The following is an 18,846-nucleotide window of genomic DNA, read 5'->3' as shown; positions in this document are numbered from 1 at the left end:
GTTCAGATATCGTTTCAACGCGACTCGGAATTGACCGAAAATATTTTACTACATTAATATCAGGCAGAAAGCTTAAAAACTCTGTAATGGCGCAAATTCTTGACCACCCTTTTTTATAGAGCAGCAAGTAAAATGCTGATGAATACGCTAATGTAGTTTTCAATTTCGCAGACCTGTGTATCATTGCGGTACTCCACGGCACGAGTGTAATTACCCCTTTGGCAAATAAGTAGGAGTTGGATCTATACAAAAAAATGGAGCTTACAGTACACAAGACTCCGAAGGTAAACACGAGGTGTATAATTCGTGAGTAATCGCCAGAGGAGAAAATGCGATGGTCATTGGCCTAGCTAGACGGATTACTGATCACCGTGCTGATACGTTTTTATCGAATTTTTTTTATTTCGCTCAAGTTATCTTTACCGTTTTAATTGTCTCATCAATGTCTATTATTATGGCTTTGAAATTTCACCGGTTTTTGATTAGTCCTTCAACTCCCGGATAATTAACAATCTTATAATTACGCCCATCTGGCGCCTTTCATTCATTTTAACGTATTTTATTTGAAGTCGGAGACCGCGTATCTGGAAATTACGAGTGCAAATTATACGGTCGAGATCGATGATCTGACTAATTTGAATAACAAGAAATAATAATTAAACAAATGTGACGAAGGAAGCTACGATCGCGAAATAAATCGTCCCCCTTGTACTCTACCATACTCGTTCTCCGTCTGCCGCTGGGGCACTGTGAAGCACTCCAAAAACATGTTTGCAGTAGGATATAATGTAAGAAACGTAGCGTACATTACGGAACCTGTTATAAACTCGGGTAATGAGCCTCAATTAGCGGACCGTAACAGCGTGCCATTACAGTAAATATCGCCTCCGTAGCAAAAAATGTTTGATAGTTATAAATATCTGCGGCAGAAATTGGCGCGATTTGAGAATAAGAAAAAGTACAGAAAGAAAGGGGATACAGATATGTCTAAGGAAAATATTCCTCTCAGAGTGACCTTAATTAACTATTAACTTGGCTACCGAAAACTATGGAAGTTTGGAAGAAAAGCTGTTATCTCGAGTTACGAAGTCAATTAAAGTTTGAAATTAATATTTTCTGAGCTTATTCGGCGTTGACTAAAACAACTCCTCCCTCTGGATTTAAACGTTAGTCAAATCTCTCCGCTTCAATCTTATTCGGTACAGCTCAACTCACGGCCTAACCTAATCTTGATGCTTGAACTGGCCAGACTCGGTTTATTGTTAGACGAAATTAAAAGCGACGGAGATATACGTATCTTATTGCAAGAATGAGATGTCACGGAGATAAACTTACTTGTAGAAAAAAATATAATTCCACAGAATTGTGGTTATGGGAATTTTGGACTGTGCCAGCCTTCTGCAATAGACTAGTTTCAACTTTCTAGTTTAAAATATTGGCAATGAGACAGCTTATCTTTCCATCGAATGAAATTGAAATCGTTTAGTTTGTACACGAGCTTGTATATTCTATCTTTGATCACGAGCATTACGACAGTCTCGACCAGTTCCTTATTGATCTTACAGCCAACATAAAACCAAATCCTCAAGCCCCATAAACATCAGGCTCGTGAACTTGGAAAAAATTTGTGGAACAGGGTGTGTAAGATCGCATTACATGAAATTGGTTGTAAGGAAGACTGGAAAAGTTGATATTGTGCCTCTATTCGGTACAAAAAATCCTGTTGACGCTTTCATAAGCGATCAAGAACGAAGATCTTTAAAAACCCGACTCGTCCACACTAAAAATGTGTTCAATTTCGAGTGTCCGAGAGTTTATCTTTTGACTGTATACGAACGTAATTGATCATATAAAACTCAATGCAAAGGAACTCGGTCTAGTGTGGTTTCGTGTTCGCATTCTAGCTTTACCGTTTCTTGGAAAACATTATTTTAGTCAAATAGTAAAATAGAAGTAAACCCGTGACTAGGAAAAATGCAACAAAGAATCAACAGTAACGGTCCAACATAAGCCCCAGGGGTAAATCCGCCTCCTATTTCTCTAGCAATTTCGCATCGCTTCCTTTTCGTTCAGACCTTCACCTCTTAGCGTGCATCGTCTCTAACCCGTGGATTCCATATTTTATCCGCACGGCTGGTACTCGCATTACACATCGTGAGAGCCGGCGACTCTTCCCTGCAGTTTTCATGGTTTTGGTACAGTGCCCCTTTCCTCTCAGCGTCATAATTTATGTATTATATACTCGCATGTACCCGGTACCCATACACAGATACGTATGCTCTATCCAATCCCGTGATGAATTGCGCGCTCAGCTGCAGCTCCGACTGGGCGAGACGCCCGCCGAGTTCAAGTCTAAGCCGCAGACACTTTCCAGTCTACCATCCGCAGCCAGCAGGACTCGTAGGAGCCAGTCGACAGCCGCCAGAGCCAGAAGCCGCCCTCCATACCCTCGATAAATGGCTACAATTACGTACATCTGCCGATATATAACCGCGCGTGTCGACGTACAGCAACTGTGGTGGAAGAGAGCGGTCTCTCAACTTCCAATGTCCAGCACTACGTCACTCAGTGGTCTGCGGCGCTATTCACAGTTTTGGTAATTGTCCCGAGAGACACGAGCCAGAGAGATGTGGTGGTAAGCGACTTCTGGACGTTGTGACGAGCGAGGTGTGGAACCGTGAAGAAAGTACTCGGGATCCGGAGACTAAGCGCTCCTATCAATTCCACGTGTATCGTTCTTCTTCGTCGCCGCATCTATTTCACTTAAAGATGGCTCTTTACCAAGCCTGGTTCAACCTTTAGCATGCAATTTTCCCGAAGAGATGAAAATCGGTTTCCATTCACGAAGGATGGAACAATGGGTCTCACTTGCGCGAAAACAAAAGATAATTCGACGATGCCGCCATACCGCCTCGAGTACGTCACAGCGCTTCATGAGTCCTTAAAGTTTGACGAGGAGCACTTTTCTCCATCAATCTCCGGGGCTGATACTATGCTCGAGAATTCGTATAATCTTTGAACACTCCATGGTCCGGGAAACGCCTCGCTGTTTCCGCTCCTGGGATCGTATATCCTTATTTCGTTCATCTCGTCTGACTGCTCACGGTTCGCCGATTGAACGTCATGGCTGAGTTAGTTAGAGGGGAGAGGACAAAAAAGGGAGAAAGTACCGCGAAGGGTGGACCCTATTCCAGGCAGGGAGGTCTCCTGCTCCGATTGAAGCTCATGCCGTCCGCTTTTATCATACCAACGGACGCTGTAACGATCGGGGCATTTAGCGTTCTATAACTGTCTCGCGAATCGGACCATGTGGGTAGCTCGAATGGGCTAGATCAGCACTCGTGATTAGACTGATCGAATCCCATTTTGCAGGGAAATAATGCGAAAACATTTTCACTTCTACGGCGTTGCAATCAATCACTTACGTACCGGCATTCATGCAACTGCCCCACATACGTACACCGATAGCCAAGTACGATGATCATTTAATCTCGCGTGCCTACTAATTTAATTAGTGCAGAGCATCAGGCTAATTAATTATATCTGTCGCCAATGGCTATAGTCGATACGGCCGGTGATTGCGAAGTAATTGACTATCGATCAATTTGCATAAATGCGAAGGATAAATAAACCGATAAAACCGGACCGAGAAAGATACAGAGAAAACGTGAAAACAAAGCAACAAATCGGCTATAAAAATTTGAACGTAGAAACAGCTATCCTTCCAAGGGTGGACTGCGCTCAAGAAAATTGTCATATTTTTAGGATAGGTGTATATCTCATTTAGGATATTCTCGAATTTCCTTACAAACTTATCATTTTTTTTTTTTTTTTTTTTTACAGTAATTTAGAGATATCTGATACAACTGTCAAACATAAGCACCAATATCTACCAACGCCTTGCTTTATTATTTATAATTTCAATTTATTTATCATCCAGCCAGTTGTGAAATGGTGTTTTAAAAATCAACATTATTACAACTTTATCAGCTTGTTCCTGTGTATTTTTGTGTTACTGTATTATTGTATTAATTATTTATTTATGTTTCTTTCTTTTGGTAATACATTTAGAGATGTTTTATGTTGTACGTGCAGTAAAGCTTAACATACATCTTTATTTGCATGCTTATCGTGTTTGTGTGTTCCTCATTATTCTCATTGCTTTTCACTTTGTGATTCATTTTTTGGCACTTTCTTCGGGCTAGTCTTATCTCTAGATGTCCCTGTGTAAGCAACATTATTTGAGGATATTTTAATCATTTCAAAGCTTCGGATAAACAATACAGTATGAGTCTGACTGCAAACGCTTTTAGTTTGATTACACCGCCCAACTATGAAAGACGAAGTTTTAACGGACAACATTTGGTGATACCAGACAACGACTGTGATAAAATTGCGCGATAACAAAAAAATTCGTTCGAGCGAGGTACCAGTCCCTCAAAAATCCCCCCATTTCATGCCCTTCCATGAGCTAATATGCCGCGGCGAGCCATTATGTGCTCGGAATTCAAAAACTCCCTGCGCTCCCGTCCCACTGCCGTCTTTGCACAGGAAAAAAAAAAAGGAAAGGAAAAACGTCCCTGAATCTCCAACGCGTCGAGATCAAGCGAGACTTTCCTGCGATGCGAAGCCGACTAGAAACGGAACTGCCTCTCGGTAGGAGTCGCTGCTCTCAGTTTGTCACGATAACCCGTAATAACCTGCTGAATAACCCGGAATATGACCCACAATATAAGCTAAGAGTCAACCGGTGGCGGTACGCTTCCTAATATGCGGCCTACCCACGCGCATCGTTGTAATACGGATACGTATTTACGTCCAAATGCGTGCGAGTAATGGTGCTTACGTATTTACGAATATTGTACCACCGCCTGACACAAGTAGCTCGGAGAGTCTGGATAACTGGGCACATTGCGGTAACGACTCGCCTCGTCCAACTCTCTTCGAAAGAACCAAATCAAATCGCCTATGCTCGGGCTTAACATGCGTTCCTTGTACTTTGAGCGAGCTCTGCAGGGACTCCTTTGGTCCTTGCGAAGGAATTATGTAAATGGAATCGGAGAAAACGGTACGGCTATCACGCACGGTAGCGCGGTACCCGTACCCGATCATGCGAACGCGTGGCGGTCTCGGGAGCACGGGATCTACACGTGTGGGTAGCCTACGCGCACCCAGAAATGCACTGTAGCAGGGTGAGCAGCCAAAGAGGGGAAAACGACGTCGCTTATCTCCTGCTTTAGCTGCGATTCCCTCCTTCAGATTTACTCAGGAATCTCCAAGAACCCTGAGGTAAATACGAAATGGCAATTCAACTGACGCACGCAGGAACAAAAAGGTCCTGGCTAATCGGTGATCATGCCGACGACGGAGTTTCAAGATCATCGTCCGTGTTCTCGTGTTCCTCGGCTCGTCTAGGGAGACGGTTTCAATCGATATGACCATTACGGTGAAAAAGTAGTAGCGTGGGGGTGTTTCATACCGAAGTATACCGGTATAAATTCCGCGAACGCATGACGCCGACTCCTGAAGAAGCTTCATATCACCGCGCATCTTTATAGTTTCAGATTGAAGAGACAGGACATAGAGCGTCGTCCGGGTACATACTTGATGTCGCGTACGTCCTGTGTGCATTGAAATTTTCAACGTCCGAGAGGTTTCCCTTGTCCGAAAGCGACGAATAATACATTCTTGCAAACCAAACAACGCGCGACGTTCAATGTTGCAGGCGGAGTCGCTGCCACTCGAAGAATGCGAGATGAGTCCCTGCGATTACGTTCAGGCATAATCCGTCGCTATAAGGACGAACCGACCGTGCGGGGCCTCGGTACGGACAAAGTACGGCTAAGTACAGCTGCGTTACAGCAGACGAGAGGCACTGCAGGGTACGATCGGTGTACGTGGCCCGTTCGGAGTTAACCCGCCCGTTGCACGCCGACTAATGCTCGTTATCTGGACGTGCCGGCTATCTAATGGTCCTGGGTAATGGCTAACCAACGATATATTGTCCGTCCTCGGAAAGCGCTAACTTGGTCCCCAATCTCCGCATTATTCCCAAGTTATTTGAGCCGGCGCGGCGATTCTCGCTGACCGGTGTCCGACTCCTTGCAGGACTCGCCGGTGACGCCGGGTTGGCTTTTCTTTGACGGCGGTGCTGCAGCGCGGAAACGCCGCGGACACAATACCTGGATATAAACATGCGGTAGCAAGGATCTGACGGGCTGCGGGAGGACCTGTCTCGCCGTCTGAGCACACGGTAATCTTCCTTCCTCGGTGTGTGGCTGCGGTTGGTGACATTCTGCGTAACGCAATGCCACGACACATCCGTTATCGCGGCGCATGTATACACGCGCTCGTAACTCACTCCATCGTCTTGTAAAGTTTCGCTACCGCCGTTAGTGCTCCTGCATATATATATGTATACATACGCACGGGGGGATCCTCCATTATAATAGGAGCGAATTTATCACCCGACCGGCACCACCCGGCCTTTACTCGATGGTGCGGTCGCACCGTGTATCTATAATCCTCGAGACGACGATACCCACATCGCAATCTGGATACCACTCCCGGTGTCATTTATAGTTACGGCTAGTTACGCTCGCTCTGTCTGCGGATCTAACGTACGCCATGCCCATATCCATCGCTTTAACGAACTTACCCGTAACTTATAGCTCCCCGCGTTTCACTCTATACACCATCGACAATCAAATACTTACGTATTTTTCAACGCGAGGCGTGTTTCCCGCCGAACAAGGAATGCTCAACTTCGTTTCGCCGCGCAAGGCCAATTTGCAAAATGGTAGGTACCTACCTATTAACGATAAGGTAGACCGAATGTGAGACAAAAGGTTCTCTTCGCCGGTCTCTTTTAAATCGAGAAAAACAAAGACCTATCAATTACCCACCTCTGAAATGATAAGTAATTTAGTGTACGTCCTGCGCCCGTCTATACATATCAAAGATAATAACTAATAATTGGATACGCCGGGGATATTATGTTGTATATCACTATATTCGCTGTATGGCCGCGACTGACAACTCTTTCTCACTCCTCCCGGGAGCACCGCGGCGTGCAGGATCTTCGATCGAGAAACAAACACAGACGCGAGAACGTCGAGAGATGAAAAGAGTGCGGGGACATAATTACCCGGTCACGCCATCGCGCGTCTCCACGAGTCCCTATATCACTATATTGACAGCAAAATATCGTACCGAATAAACTTTCCTCTAAAATTAACGCGCTGCTTAAGTGGCTACTCTGTATCTAATTACCGATTCGCGGTATAATTATATCCGCAGCTGAAAATACAACGTGTATTATATTAATAACGAGCATCCCAGTACTCTCCGGAGATTTTACGTCTGGTACAAATTTATCGATACACGTATGATACACAGGCGTTGCGTTCCTAAGTGCACCCCTCTTCCTTCTACTGGCAAAATTCCCAGAGGAGATCGCGCCGTTCAAGAGCCGTTTATATACGGCGAAGAATTCGAAACGCCATCTCGTCGGAACCACCTATACGTGTGCGCACGTATAATTTCCGGCGAACAGCGTACTGGTCAATTGTTAATGCAACCTTTTTACAAGTTCTAAAAAATTCAAGCAGCGTTAAGTCCGTTCATTACATTCTTCGAAGTCTGCTATACGTGCTATACACATCCACCCACACAGGTTACAAAATTATTCGCGGCCGTAGGGGTGAAGCTCCGTTCCCCGGCGATTGGCCGACCTATTCATTTGTTATGTCTACCGCCGCAAAATCCTCCTGCGAATAACACGATCTGTTCAATTCTCTGAAGAGGTCTCGCGAATCGTCTAATGTCCGAATAGTCTGGAGGTGAAGAGAAAGAAAATGAAATAGAAAAAAAAAAAAAAACCTTTGTATAAGAAAAATATATCGAATTAATTTAAACAGAATTGGAAGAGCAGGACGGACTATAACAAAGACCGATAAAAACACCGCTTGGATCGATCCATTAACCGATACCAATCTATTGTCTACGAGGTACTATTTCACGGTACTCCAGCCGATCATTCGCTGGCTTTTCTTGCACGTGAGAGCTTACTGTACAATACCGCCGCGTACCTAAAGCGTTCTCGCGGTTCGCAATATCTCGGACAAGAAGAATTTTGCCCTCGGTCTCTTGGCCCAGATGATATCATTGTAGCGACTCCCAGCTATCATTACCCACTTTTATTACGGTACTTATGTACAAGATTGGACCAGCCGTAGGTGCTTTCACGCAACTTCGAGCGTTCCGAAAGCTTGATCTCTCTCAAACGTTTGCTAACCTTCGCGCGTGTGATTGCGAGTGTACCGTGTATACGGTGAAACGAGTTTTGGTACAGTCCTGAATGTGATTTTTATTCTCATATGTTCGTATTTTCCCATCATTTAGTCTAAATAAAATTCAAAATCAGTAATTTTTTATATCTTTGTTTTTCTGACTCGAATAGTGTGTCGATATTCCTATTCGAGATTCTTAGACTTACAGTGACGCAAACTGTTTTCCCCAAGTTCACAAATACCTTATTTTTCAATACAGTTTTCTCGTCACTTGAGATGTAACGAACATGAAGAGCAAAATGTTGAACAATATTTAAAACTAATTTCTTATGTCAGCCGCACACACTGAGACAATAATCGTGAAAAATCCAAATACCAAAGTGTAATCGGCACAATTCGCAAGTCACAAACGGTAAAAATCCCCCGCCAAATCATCACAGGTCTACTTCGCTTGTAGAGATATTTCATGAAATTTTCGACATCTAGGAGTTCTTCCCGCGTTGTATAGGTCCAGGCTTAATGCTTTGACGCGCCGTTTCATACATCCCTCGACTGCAGACCGATGGTAAATCATCGTTTAGCGGTATGAAATAAATACGGGAAATGGCGTAGGGCAAACGCCGTAAGACACGCGTCCCGTCCTAGTGTCAGAAATTTGTTTGCTTTATCGATCAGACGAAATTAGCCCGGGGGTCTTAACCAGTGTGACACACGACTGGTGCACGGGTCGTGTCGCCCCAGGTGTTTCCATTTTCTACCGGGTATAACGAGCACTCAAGTGGCGAGGTGTCGGGAATTAATATCCTCGGGTGTGTTACGTCACTGGCATCGCCGATATGGATCCGCGGTCGACACCCCCCCCCCCCCTCCCTCCCCCACCCACCCTTGCCTTGATCCATATAATTTCTGGTCCTCTGCGTAACTTATACCGCGGTCATCTCGACGGCGGGAATCAAGACGTGGAAGTGAAATTCCCCCCCAGGGTATATCCTAAAAGCTCGAAAAGGCTTCGCACTCGGGTGAGAACCGAGCCACCGTGACCCAGGGCGGAGTTTTCCAACTCGTTTGGAGCTCAGCAATGGGCGACTAGCGCAGCCACCCTGTGCCAAGTGAGCTTGCGGCCGGCGTTAGCTGTTGTTGATATCATAATGCGCGGTGCCGGCGCCGCAATACTCCTCCGCCCAGCAAAACCGCAGTTGTTTTGCCATTTTTACATCAAACGGAGATCGCCTCATCCTCCCAGCTTCTCTTCGCTGTACCTACGTTGCAGAGATATCCCAGAAGACCGGCCGAGCGTCGAACCCGGCAGCAGCTCGTGCACCTCGGCATTCGTCGGATTGTTACACACCTCCGTCTATACTATTCGAATCCCTCGGCAGCAGCTTCCTTTGCGCCTCCACCTGCCGCCGCTCTCTACCCGGTATTCGCAATAAATCAGTCATGTCATGCCTACACCGTTTCGGGCTTGAGGTGATCATATCAGCCTCGGTATCATTCGAACTTGCAAAACCGCGCGTAATCAGGATGTTTGTAACACGGTGGGAGGATTTTTCCAAGGATTTGTCAAACCTTCGTACACAATGCCTTGGAAAAATTGCTAATTAAAACATTATATACGGAACTTTCAAGTGTATCGTTTTGAATATTTGGCAGATCGAATTCACTGGTATGTAAATTATCATATCTCGTAGAATATCAACCACCGAGTTCCAAAGGTCGCCAATAAATGCCTGGAGTCGTATCATAAGACAATCGTTTTTCGGTTGGAAGCTTTCGGTCACGCTTATCAAACAGATTCAATTAGACTTCAGGTACCATAAGATAATTTCCGAAGATCGGACCAATTCCGCGAAGATATGCTCTTTCGTACCGTGTACCGTACAGTACCGTGGCTTTCAGGTCACAAGGTACAATGCTTCCGTTTGTACATTTAATAATGTATCAGGGATTAAACGCTTCTACCAACATCTGGAACGAACGACGAGGGTTTCGATTTTCAACATCAACAAACTCGGTTATCATTTACTAACTTACGTACCTAATGACGAATTACCCACGGTTACGCATACGCGTATGGCTTAAACCAGAACCGTGTTCGCTTTGGCGGACACTGTGTCTCGATACGCGGTAATGATAATAGATAACAATGCCATCGTCACCTCTCACGCACTACCGAGCTACGTTCATCCGATGGCAAAGGCCTCGGTACAAGGTGTGCACAACCCCGTCTCTATACAGCGAATAATTTATCTCAAGAGTCTGAAGCGGTGCGAGTGCAAAAACTGTCCATTGTATGAATTTACAGAAAGCAGCAAATATGTATATAATATCGCTGTCTTGCGCAGTCTTAATTGTGGCGCTGTGCTAACCACGGAATTCGCTCGTTCTACCTTACGCTCAAATTGAAAATTTACTCGACTACTCAGTTTGTATGGAGCGGTTTTTGAGAAATCCGAGCAAGTTTTTTCTCGTTCCGCGGACTTTCTCTACGGTCGAAGCCGGATGCTGCGGCACTCTTCTTTCGGATCCGCGAACTCTTCTTCGGCAAGAATCGTCCCTGCGCTGCGCAGCGATGCGCTTGTTCATCGGCAAGGCCGGATGCGGCTACTTTATTAGGTATGCATCTGGTGCGCGATATATAGAAGAAGATGGCGCGGGGTGGTTGTACGCTGCGGATATACCTGGAATCGGATCGTGATCCGTTCGGCATTATCGACAGTCGAGCGCCAGCAGCGAAGGAGAGTAAACCCGATTGCATCTCGGCGGTGATAAATCGGTTCGATCGACCGATGCCTGTCTCTATACTTCTCGGCTCCTCTCCCTCTTTCTCTCTTCTTCCTCCGTCGCTGTCTTTTTATCGCTCTCCGAGTGCCGCCCTTTCCCTTTCCCTCCCTGCCTCCGATTGTTCTTTTTATATTTTCCCTCTTTACCAATGTCACGTACGGCGACCCTCCCGCACGGTTCGCTACAAATTTCGTTTGCCGGCGCTCTACTGTCGCCCTACGAAATTGATTGCTGGCCGGGGCAACGCCTTCGACGAAAGTGAATATTTATGTCTTACGAGCGACGAGTTAGTTCCCCTCAAACGATCAGCGAGACCCGGAGGAGGACACGCCTAGCTCTCTGCCCAGGCCTGCCGATCCGAGTCAATTGCTTTTCATATACCGAGGAAAAAGTATACGCCTGCCCCATCCCTGTAACCTATTCTTACGGAACCTCTGTCGCGAGAGAATTAATCCTCGAAATCGATGATATTTCTGCACCGTTCAGCAGGGCTGCGGTTCCACCGGGGACGGAGGGAAAAAACTGTCAAAGTATCGGCAAAAACCGTTTTATACTCTACGTCTGTATAAACGAGGATAGCCCGTTGAGTCGTATAACGGATGATCATCTTTCTGACTCCGGAAATAATTTCGGTGATATACGATTGTGGGAAAACGGACGATTATTCGGTTCGTCAAGTTTGACGAATAAAATGGAAAACTCTTCGACACCGAGCGAATTTTTTCAATCATGGTAATCGTGAGATCGACGTAGAAACCAATGTCTTATAACCGAGCGGATCGTCGGTCAGTTTCCGTCTACAATTAAGTATCTCTTAAACCCTAGTCTATACACATGCGGTAAACATAGCCTGCGAATAAGTCCCTCGAGGAATGTAAACACTCAACCTTAACGCAGAGCGCACCGGTACATATTTACAACGTCAGATGGTAATATTTTGTTTCAAATCAGTCAGTATCGCTCCAACTTCGGTTGTGCCAAGGTGTAATTTACGATCGTTGTACGATAATTTGAAATTAAAATCGAAAGTGAATTGAATTTGCAATTTTCACGTTACAACAAGTGAAGTTCCATCGGCGACTGAAATTGAACGCAACTGGCGACGAAGAACGTTCTCAACAAAATGTAAGTGGCTCGTTAACTTATCCGGCAATTTTATACCGCGTGAACCGTAGCATCGAAGCAAAGATCTTCGCACGAAGGGAAAAATAGGATGTTTGCCAAATTTTTCATCGCTCCTGTCAGCTTCGACGTACAAAGGCACGTGAGATGTCGTTTGTGCCGGGAGGTCGCCGATGGCGCAGTCGAAGATTATCGACGAAGTTAGAAGACAGGTCGGAAAGTCAACGTGCCCGGTCCCGCGACGATACAACGGTGCATAAGTTATTGCCGAGGATTAAACAACTCCCGGGTGATTGATTACTTTGTGCTCGGCGGCGCTAAAACCTTTTCGCGGCGAGCCGCCCACGCGAACACCCTATCCATTCTCCGAGCTACCCTGCCCTTCCCCCCGTCCCGCGTCCCATTTGCCCCACCTATTAACCCCTCCCTTTCTGCGGGGAACTTTCGACCACGGAGGCGCGTTTCTACCCCCTTCGACCCGTCGTACGTTCACCTGAATATCTGCCCGTACCGTGTAGCCGACGTCTAAACGCTTAATGAACCAGCGATTCGGAAGAGCAGGATGAACCCGAACGCCGCTGGCCCAGAAGGGGCGGCGGGATGAGTCCGCGTTCTCCCTGTTATAACTCACGACCTGCTGATCTCTGCTTTCCTTCCTACCCAGACTACGGTCTACGTATACCACGCTTGGTTCGCCATTTTATTACGCCAGGTGATAGAATAACGTGACATTTTGTTCCTTGCGGCAATAGCCGTGCATGTGAATCGGTGCGGGTTCAACCTATCGCAGCATACAGCCAACACTGGTATTTTGCAGTCGCGTAAATCGATATTACCGTTGCGAATGGTTCGCGATTAGCAATTACTGTACCCGGAGTTACTACAAACTTTGAAACCGGGATGAGTCAGGGAATTTAATTAAATATCTGGAAATCGGAACGTAGGACCGACCTCTTTTGGACGAGTGTCTCAACTTTTCTTCAAATATCGCCTTGCAACGAATTCAATTTATAATGTTACGATTCGCGAAACTGATTTTACAAAATCACACGTGATTTTTCCAAGATCGCGAAATTTTATTTATGGGTCGAGAACTTTTTAAGGTATTTTCAGAACGGACTGCATTCTTATACAACGCCGTGCTATCGAATATGTAAATTCAACATCGAAAAATGGATTCGAAAACTTTTTACACTTGTCCAAGTAACGTTAACGCCTGTTCTCGACCTAATGCACATGTCAGAGATTTAAACTATCTCTGCAATCTTTGATCTCAGTTTCGAGCCTGTGTAGAGAACATAAAACTGTTTGCGCCAATGCCGTTTCGTCAAATAAATTATACACGTGTACCTGAAGGTGGTAAACAAGTATTACGACCCAGAACGAATTACTCAGTTCGAAAAGTTTTCAACGGAATAGCCAGATCAGGTGCATGTATCGTCTTTGGCATCGACGCTGATTCGAAACGAGCGTAAATTATTATCTCGAAGCGATCGTTGCTGAATTCGTGCCTTCTGCCCGGAGGCGAAACCCAACGTTTTTTATCTCTTAAACGTATGCAAAGAAGGAAAAAGAAACGATGATACGGAAATTGCTCTGCAGTTCAGAAATAAATTCAAACAGCGTATTTTTCTTCCGTGAGAGAATCTGTACAAGATGATTTTTTGTGTCAGATTATCAATTCAGTTGGATCAAACAAACCCTGAATGAAAATTCACTTCTTTGACTGGCTATTATCGTGGTACGTAACTTATGCAATTCTTACCTTTAAACCAATCCTGGCACGAAGGATGTGATTTCATGATACAGTTTAGTCGAAATATAATTGCGGCAGTATCATAATCAAAAATGATTTCATATTTTATAACCGTTGAAAATCACGCCACTTGCGGTACTGAAATTTTATACTGTCAGCGGAGTGTGCGGCAGCACAAAGTTAGATATTAATATTGAGCTGAGTTTCCCATCTCTCGTATGTTTGCTTTGCAGCAAAATTTTAGGTGGAAAATTTGTTTATCGAGCCATCTCAGAATTTAATACCGACTCCAGGAATTACAAGCTAATATTTCAGGTGGAAAATTCGCAAAGACCGTAGATATCCGCTTCCAAGATATCACCTACCTACCTCTTATGCCACTGTATACATAATACATATTCTTCAGCCAAGTCGTTATTGTTTGAAAGGATCAGAAAAATCAAAATCTCACAAGAATAACAACTTATGATTACATAAATACACGATGGTGATAAATTTGAATCAAAAAGAACAAATTTCCTTTTCTTTCCTCCCTTCATGCATACAAGTTATGTTTTCAATCTAACATTCGAGCCGCGGTTCATCGGAAAAATGATGAAAATTGCCTCACGGATTTTTATCCCGCGACAAGTATGAATATATTTATTAAAATTTTTACCGACAGTTTCCAATATTGAGACACTGCTTGAAATGGAAACGACTTGAGTATTAAACGGTATACCTTCTTTTGCGAAAAATCTTTACTCCGTAATTAGCGATTCTCGACAGAGTCAATTTTCCAACGAAAGTTGAAACGTCGCAGCAGACGTAAGCATTCTTTCGGGAAGAATAATTACAATATCGCGCGTGCACGTCGACCGTCGAATGATTACGAAATGTTCAACAATTGAAACCCTCCGGGATATCGATCGAGCGTGAGAATTGTCATGCTCTTCTCGAACCGAGTAATAACAGAGTGAACCACGAAGTAAACAACAAAATAGGATACACGTACATTACACTAATCGGTTAATTCGTAGGGAATGACTCGACCCGTCATTCATATAGAAACATCCGACGATAAGTGGCGTGTAATTAGGAACTAGTAAGAAATTAGCAAAGTAATCGTCGGAGGATGATTAGAAGTATACAACCCCTCCGGTCTTCCGGCCGAGCACGCAGGAGGTTTCGTACGCCGCAGGATCAGTCCTTACGCATCCGTTCGCCTCTACACAGCCGACACTCGTAGGCTTGCCGGCTTCGGTCGCGTGACACAGAGATAATCTTCACTTCGGCGCCGTTCTTATCCGCACACGCGGCCGACCCGCCAGCACCGCCATTACCGCGGCTCGCCGTCCCTCCGAGATCGGTCCTTACACCGCACCCACGTGTGTGAGTTACGTGCCCTCGTCCATGTGTATCGACTCGACACGATCTCGGTACGCCTGGGCTATGCATGCCCATCCCTTGTTTCATACCCTCTCATTAGAGAGCTCATTATATTGCTTCGCGCCGCGGGACCTTGCTATGATTATATTACATTATTGTAATTGATTGAAGCATAACTGTAAGCGGCATAACTATCTGACGCAACAAATTTATTACGCTGAGTGATATGTGTATGTTCGGGGTGTATGTTTGGGGCTGCAGATATTCTAACCGGGATTAAAACTTTCATTCTCCACGTATTATGTTACATATTCCCTCGTCAAAGGGAACGAAAAATTACCGAATGCGTCGCCGTCACATCTCACATTCCAATTGGCTGTGACGGTAAGACACTTTTTCCGCCTGCTTCGTCAAACTTGATACTTTTTGTGCACCGGCAGCAACAACAAAGAGAGAAAATTCGCCGTGGCTTAGAAAATTTTCGAGTATTAAATTCAGAAAAGTTTTAGCGTCCTTTTACACGTTTCAACTACAAGTTAAAGCAATTCCGTTGCAAAGTTGTAAATAATGTATTAAATTTTTTAACGGGAAGAATTTGCATAAACCTTTAAATTAATTCTTTTAATTGCTTGTATTATCATTAACCACTGAATTTATTTTTTTAATGGACAAAATTTTCATTAAGAAATTAAATTTAATAGTTGATATGTTATATTTTCATTAAGAATTCTACAACCCTGCTTCGTTGTTCACCTTGAAACGTTCTCAAATTTTTTCACCATTGAAATATTTTTTTTTTTTCGCCGTATGATTCCGAAATAAAAATAGCCTACAGCTTTCGAAAATCGCAAATATCTTGCGTATGAACGTGATTAGGTATCAGGAAAATTGCAAGTATGTTGAGAGTTTGAAAATATTCAAGGTGAGACAAAAAGTTATAAAAAATGAAACTAATGAAATTATTTAATTCAATAACGTAGAAATAATTTTCTTTTTTCTTCCACAATGATAAGTCATGCAGAATCTATAGCAGTATCTGCATTCGATTCTCACCGTACATAAAATTTGGATAGGGTGTTACGTCCGAGCGGCTTTGTCATGAGACTTATCTTCTCGCTGTCGGTTCACGTCTGTTTAAAAAATGTAAGAATCAGTCGGTTACTGTTGAAATTGAATACCTGCCCACCAGATTCGATCCCGCATTATAACTTTGCTCCGTTGCGGAGGTGCACGTTCCAGACTAACTGTATTAATATTTATTGCCGCTCTTATATGACTCAATTCACGATGATCGGAGCTAACTGTTTCCATAATTACAAAACGTGTAGAAGCCGATACGTACAATCAATCCGTGACTGGTTTAAGATAGAGAGTGAGAGAGGGGGAGAGAAAGGGATTCATTTAAAGTCTAATAATCGAGCGTGATATGAGGTTTGATACCGGATATTGTACCGCGGCGAATCCCTTAACAGGATATAGAAAAGTGAGATAGATAAATCTTAGCCGAGAACTGGCTTCTAGTTGTGCCGGTTGGTGGCGCTGGAGCTGTTGCAGCGCGTGTTTTGCGAGCGCAATAAAGTAACCGTGTATAGAAGGTAAGTAAGTACCTATCCGGTGCTCCTCGTCCCGGGTCTGAGCGTAATAAAAATCCGCAGCATGCTCGTAAACCCTTTCGGCGACTCGTACGAGGCTAGAAAATGGCATAATAGTCTACTACACTAATTTAGCGCCATAAAGGTATACCGACCTACGCGGAGTCGAAGAGGATATCACATGTAACAACAACGTGCAGCCTCCTTACTCGCGTTAGACGGGGAGGCGGCGCGAGGGAAACTCTTATCGCTAAGTCTGTGTACATACGGGGAGGTGAAAGGGGAAGGCGAACGCCAAAGGCGTAGTCCACGAAACGAGGCGGGTTACCGGGTGAAAAACCGCAAGCTGTTCCACACCGTGCCGAGGATGAGGAGAAGGAGGAGAAGAAGCAGAAGAAGAAGAAGAAGAAGAAGAAGAAGAAGAAGAAGAAGAAGAAGCAGAAGAAATAGTCCAGGAAGTAAAGGAAGCGGCTTTGGTCGTCCGAAGAGCGTAAACAGCGAACGTTGGAGAAACTCTGGTTAGAGCGACGACGCGAGTAGGAGGATAAGAGAAGAGGAAGAGAAGGGCACCCGCCGGTGGTGAATCGCAGGCGAAGAAGATCCCGTTCCCATAGAATGTTAATGCGAACTGCACGCTCCGAGTTCCTGAACCAGCTGGCTATCCTCGGTGGCTACGTTCCTCGCGATCCTCCGTAGCACCAGCTTCGCATTCGCACGCACAATTCGCGGGCGGCATTGTTACGTAATCGAGAAGCCACTTGATTATCTCACTCCTCTATGCCCCCCTCCCCCGTTCCAGCTTTCGTTACCGCAATGACCTTTCCATGACCTTTCGGTATCATCTCGACGCGAAACCCCCCGGGGGCGACAGTTTCCCGGGCCCACTTCCGGTTTCTACCGCTCCGGGCTCCACGGGCGACACGCGAAGTCAACACAGCCTTCCTGCACCTCCGTCTTCCGCCCCAGCTACGACTAAACTCTCGAGTCGCGTGTGTTTCCTCGTTGCATACAACTTCCGTCTACACTACGCCACTTTCCCGCTTCCTGGGCCAGCTCGCTTTACTTCTAATTCCGTCTAATCTCCGCGCACGCACCTCGGAGCTCGGGGCCCATCTAGCAGACACGCTTTGTAATGTTGCATGCGCTGAACGCGGAAAACAGCGCAAATCGCCAAAACTAGGGGTTTCAGAATTTTTAAACTTTTGTTGAAACTAGTAATATACCTGTACAACTCAACTCAAGATACGAATTGCGACATTGAGATCCATATTATTTTTTTCTCTCCTCGCTCAGCGCTCCTCGAGTCGTAATTCCGGGTCACTTATCCCGGTGGTATTAAAAATTCTGCAAATCTCGATACTTAATCGTGACGCCCGTGACGCATAATCCATATGCGTTATGTGAATATGGAAAACAGTGAAATGGGGGGACAAAGTATGCGGTCGGCAATGTGGGACTGGACAGTAGATAAAGCTCCCGCTGTAACGTATTTCCTGCATCGAACGTCAGTGTGCAACAGTACTAACGCGTCTGACTCCCCAGAGATTTGCCGCAGCAATTTGACGTGCGCGATTTTGACCTATAGTACACCGGAGGGATTTTAGCTTTCGCCAATGGCCTGTAACGCGGCACATAAAATTTGTACTTTGATCGGGAGGTGAATATCTATGCACGAACTCTTCGCAACTTTAGTCATTATACAAAGCTATTTTTCTTTTGGCCGATTCACAGCGTAACAAGAATGAAGAAGAAATAAAAAAGAAAAAGAAAAGAAACAGAAGAGTAGCTGCGGAAGAAAGACGGGAGAAAAAAGGAAGAGAAAACAAAAAAACCGGGGTGCTCTCGCAAAGTTTCATTTTTTTCTCGTTTATTATCAAGCGTGCACACAATGGAGCGGCTACATGTAGTCACGGGAAGTGTGAAAAAAAAGGGG

The 18,846-nt window shown here is 44.9% G+C and overlaps 2 protein-coding genes across 12 annotated transcripts in view; one reads left to right on the top strand and one right to left on the bottom strand.

Annotated features, from left to right (window-relative positions):
- The window catches only part of LOC107218160 (autophagy-related protein 16-1), a 238,958-nt gene that overhangs the window by 128,062 nt on the left and 92,050 nt on the right, over positions 1–18,846 (top strand). The window lies entirely within an intron of this gene.
- Positions 1–18,846, bottom strand: part of LOC107222060 — a 93,961-nt gene that overhangs the window by 10,048 nt on the left and 65,067 nt on the right. The window lies entirely within an intron of this gene.

The sequence above is a fragment of the Neodiprion lecontei genome, chromosome 3 (assembly GCF_021901455.1).
Source record: "Neodiprion lecontei isolate iyNeoLeco1 chromosome 3, iyNeoLeco1.1, whole genome shotgun sequence".
Classification (NCBI taxonomy): Eukaryota; Metazoa; Arthropoda; class Insecta; order Hymenoptera; family Diprionidae; genus Neodiprion; species Neodiprion lecontei.
This window is presented reverse-complemented; position numbering and strand designations above follow the sequence as displayed.